We start from the raw sequence: 5,157 nt of genomic DNA on the forward strand, positions 1-5,157 counted from the left end.
AGAAGGTTCCAAGGATCGGCCTGGGAAGGTAACACTAACGCACGTTTAGGTGAGACAGGCAGCCAAACCGACAACCTCTTAATCGGAAGGCAACCCAACCGAAAGCTAGCCGACAAACTTACCAAAAAGATCAGTTCTGCTCCAGCCGCCCAGCAAAACAACAACAAGGTGTCAATAGCACAACGTTCTGGATACTGGAGAGCTTCTGTAAAGTTTGGAAGGTAGGAGGCGAGATACTGGCAGAAGTAAAACTGTGAGTACCGGGCGTGAGTCGTGCTTCGGTAGCTCAGATGGTAGAGCACTTGCCCGCGAAAGGCAAAGGTCCCGAGTTCGAGTCTCGGTCGGGCACACAGTTTTAATCTGCCAGGAAGTTTCATATCAGCGCACACTCCGCTGCAGAGTGAAAATCTCATTCTGGTTCTGGATACTGGTGTCCAATCCAGCCAAGTCAGAATAAACGCCCAAAACTACCAACAACACCTCAGCTGTCGAACTACAAGCCGTGCTGGACAGCATCAACACGACGAGGAAAATACACTGCCGAATACTACGTCAACGACCAGAGCAGGTAACCGGAACGTCAACGGTCGCAAAGCAGGAGATACCGCTGATACACTTCATTAATGAAGGAATAAATTAAATTAAGTTGAACACCACACAAGAAGACGGCTTCAATTCTAGCCGACTTCAATGCATTGTTCTGCTATTTTGTCTAAAACTGACATGGTGAGAACGTGGCTGTGTACAATTAATGTAGGTTAATTCTTACAAAGAAGAAAACAGCAACCAGCCGCTATTAATACTGCTATTTATTTAGGTAAATAGCGCCGTTACCGGTTTCGAACTGGCAAGTCCATCATCAGACGGCTGTTCACATGATTTTTCAAGATCCACTTTACATTATCATCCGTTTTCGATTTTTATTATGCCACTGTGGCGACGTATTTTTGGTGTGTTGTTGCTCTACGGTAGAAAAACAGTGTTAGAAGCGCACTGCGTGAAAATGACTAACCTCCAAACGATGAAATACAGCGTAAATAAATATGTGAGGTTAAGTTGCAGGATTGCATTTTCCGCATGTTCCCAAATATATCCAGCACTTACGAAACTTGTATATCACCATATTGTGCAAAGCACCACACACACACACACACACACACACACACACACACACACACACACACACACACACCCCAAAAAGAATTTGCCACATGTGAAGTTCTCACAGAGATTGCAGATTTACAAACACAACAGTGTCAGAGACGTTCTCTCTCAGAGACATCACAATATACATGTTGCTTTGATTTCACAGAATGACTGTTTTTAAAGAATAACATAATGAAAATCAAAACACAAAGATAAACCTTACATTATGAGTGTATAATATTACAAATGAAGTTGACAGATGTAGTAACCAGCTTGTGTGAATGCTACTTATATGGTAATATGTAAATACTGTTCTATATACAAGGAGCAACATAGAGGTGAGATAAAATGAATAATATGACAGTAACAATTGTATTAATATATCTATGGTGCACTGAAATTTTGAATCAAGTATAGCAGCAGTAAATTTTTTTCCAAGAATCAAGGTAGTATTACAAATACATTACAAGTTTTTATATTACAAAGTATACCTTATTCAGTGAGCATTAATTACAAATAAATTGGGAAAGTGTGCTGGCCAGTTGTATGAATGTTACTTATATGGTATTGTGTAAATACAGTGCAATAAACAGGTGACAACATTTACATGAGATACATGAATAATGTGACAGTAGTAATAACATAAATGTAGTATGGCACACCACAAATTGTTGCTTGCGGGAATCTCCCAGAAAGCGACAACCAGGATCAAACGAAGAGATGCGATAGCAGTTGAAGCTTGATAGTAGGTTATGTGAGCACTCTCCTTTAGCGTCCAGGATCGGTTGGTGACGAACTTCGTAACTCTCGCAAGAAGCGCCTCACAATTCCAACCGCGCGTGCACGCCGCCAGCGGCTCCGGCCTGACCATGCACCACAGGGGCTTCCTAGCTGCTCTGCCCCAACCGACCGACAGCCTCACACATGGAAACGGTCAAAAGACCAAATTCTCATCAGCCAATGAGACGACCAACCGTACGGCCAACCAATGGTCGTTCCCGCTCCTTTCGTCGGACAGTGCCTCTGTATGACCCCAGCGGTTGACAAGTACTGTCTGTCAGCAACTCACAGGCGCTCCTTCCCCGACGCTGCTCCGTGCCCGACTGCACTCCTGATCCGTCTCCAACTGACCTCCAGACACACGACGACCTGGAAATACTATCGGTCGCTCCAGAGAGCAGTGCAATTATCGATAAGTGCTGCTGCTGCCACTCACGGCCAAGTAAGTTAGAAGTCACTGGCGCCGGTAAATGGAATAAGAAAACGAGGCGGCAGTAACATAAAAGAAGATAACAAACAATAAATGGCATCAACACGAGCTGTGCATGGCTCAGCGTTAACCGTGATTCCTATTAAGGACATTTTCAAATACTGATTTTGCATTTATCTTCCTTATCTATGGCAACGGCCATGCCGCAGTGGATACACCGGTTCCCGTCAGATCACCGAAGTTAAGCGCTGTCGGGCGTGGCCGGCACTTCGATGGGTGACCATCCGGGCCGCCACACGCTGTTGCCATTTTTCGGGGTGCACTCAGCCTCGTGATGCCAATTGAGAAGCTACTCGATCGAATAGTAGCGGCTCCGTTCAAAGAAAACCATCATAACGGGAGAGCGGTGTGCTGACCACACGCCCCTCCTATCCGCATCCTCAGTTGAGGATGACACGGCGGTCGGATGGTCCAGATGGGCCACTTGTGGCCTGTGCCTTGTTAACTCTGTCATTATTCATATCTTTATGATGCTAAATCGTAACTTGTCATTTATTGCATCTTGTTGAAAGATAACGTCATGGAGAACCTGAAAATATCGCACAACAGCATATCGAATGTCGGTGAATTTTGTGGTCGGTTTTTTGAGGTTTGAATGTTTGTACTATTTTTCACTTACGGAACGGTATGAGGCTTTTTATCGTCCTACAGTGTGTTACCGTGGTAACGATAGGGTCATATGAAGCTTACAAGCTATGGCGCTTGAGAAATGGACGTTCTGCAGTAATGATATCACATGGAAATTCTGACAGACACAAAAGCAAGGGTGAGATTCAGAGGAGCACTGTCAGAAGAATTTGAGATGAAGACTGGTGTTAAACAGGGAGATGGATTGTCACCATTGTTGTTCAATACAGCACTGGACGAGGTGATCAGGCAGTGGAGAGCAATAAACGAGGAAATGGGAATACCGAAGACCCATGTGGGGGACAAAAAGGACAACAGGGCTCAAGTGGACTGCCTAGCCTTTGCAGATGACATAGCAATAGAAAGTGAGACGGAAGAAGACGCAAAGACACAACTCAACAACTTAAGTTAGCCAGAAAGGTGGGACTGAGGATCGCCTATAACAAGACAGACATTAAACACCACTGCAGACTGGGAAACACCGGAAGGCACTGTGCAAATGGTGGAAAAATTACATACCTGGGAGAATTTATAACAGGAAGGAAAAGGAGCAAGGAGGGAATAGCAGAGAGGATAAAGAGGTCAGTCTTCTGCATGACGAGTGAGGCATACAATAAAAAGAATATATCCACAGAGGGAAAGATAAGCCACTACAAGGCAACAGTGAGGAATGCAGTATTATATGCTGCTGAGACGATGCCACTAGGAAGAAATTGGGCAGAGCAACTAGAGAAAGAAGAGAGGAAAATACTGAGAAAAATACTAGGTTCCAAAAGAGGTGGAGAGAGGTGGATGCGAAGACCTAGGGAAGAACTGTACCGGAACATGAGAACAATATCCGGGGAAATCAGACTCAAAAGGGCAAGGTTTGCTGGGCATATAGTTAGGATTAGTATGGACAGAATGACGAAGAGAGTGTGGGAAACAACAGGGAGGACAAGGGGAAAGACAGGAACTAAGTGGATTGTTGAACTTCGGAAGGACTGGTTGGAATTGGGGATAAAGGTCGAAGGAGAGGAAAATTGGAGGAACAAATATACACCGACCAATATGCCGGAGATCAATGACAGAGAAGAATACAGGAAAAGATTAGAATGTCACCAGTGAAGCCGCCAGGAGAAACGGAAACTGAAGATCTCGGAAGAAGAGCGGGAGAGGAGAAGAAAAAGAATGAAGAGGTTCTGGGAGAAGAGGAGGAAAATGCAGTCCACGAAGGGGCCACCCGTGATCCTACAGAGGCCGTAACGCAAGAAGAAGAAGAAGAAGAAGAAGAAGAAGATGGTATCACATGAATAAAGTTTCATGTAACGGAGACAGAGGCAAAACAACAAGGTTAATCATTAAACATTTGTAATCAATTCATTATCGTTGTTTCTATTAGTGTGTTTTAATTGAATGGTAGCAAAGATCTAGAAGCATCCAAGACTATCTGACCGACAGACGTCACATACGAGAAAGTTAGAGAGATCTTCGGAGAAAGAGGAGCACCTGTATGAATTTGAAAAGGACAGATGGCAAATCAGTACTGATAAACGAGGGAAAAGCTGAATGTAGGAAAGGATAAATGGAAAGGCTAAGCCAAAGAAATGAACTTGAAACTCTGTTATGGAAAGAGAAGAGAAAGTAAATGAGGTCGATTTTGGAGATGTGATACAGGAATAAAAATTTGCCAAAACACAGATCTCATTCGATACAAGACCACTGAAATAGACGTCATTATCTCAGAATTGTTTTGACCATTGGCAGGGCCAGTTTTGACGGAAGTATTGCACTTGCTATGCGGGATACATGGCACAACTCAGAATATCCTGAAGCCCTAAGAAGAACTTAATGATTCCAAATACAAACAAGACAGATGCCGGCTGGTGTGAATATACTAAACTATCAGTATTATTAGTACCACTGCAAAACACTGAAACGAATTACGAGGGCTATCCGGAAAGTAAGGAACGATAGGTCGCGAAATGGAAACAACAGTGAAAATTAAAACTGTTTTGTTTGCAACAGTTCGGTACAGCTTCCAGCTACTTATCTCCATAGTCCGCCGATCCGACTTAGTTTGTCGTAGCGCTGTACCAACTTTCCAGTACCCTCGTTATAGAAGACCACCGCCA

At 43.9% G+C, this 5,157-nt stretch overlaps 1 pseudogene; it reads left to right on the forward strand.

The window, feature by feature from the left end:
- Positions 1 to 2,546: 2,546 nt before the first annotated feature.
- LOC124717565 lies at positions 2,547 to 2,664 on the forward strand (annotated as a pseudogene).
- Positions 2,665 to 5,157: the final 2,493 nt, after the last annotated feature.

The sequence above is a fragment of the Schistocerca piceifrons genome, chromosome 9 (genome assembly GCF_021461385.2).
Source record: "Schistocerca piceifrons isolate TAMUIC-IGC-003096 chromosome 9, iqSchPice1.1, whole genome shotgun sequence".
Taxonomy (NCBI): Eukaryota; Metazoa; Arthropoda; class Insecta; order Orthoptera; family Acrididae; genus Schistocerca; species Schistocerca piceifrons.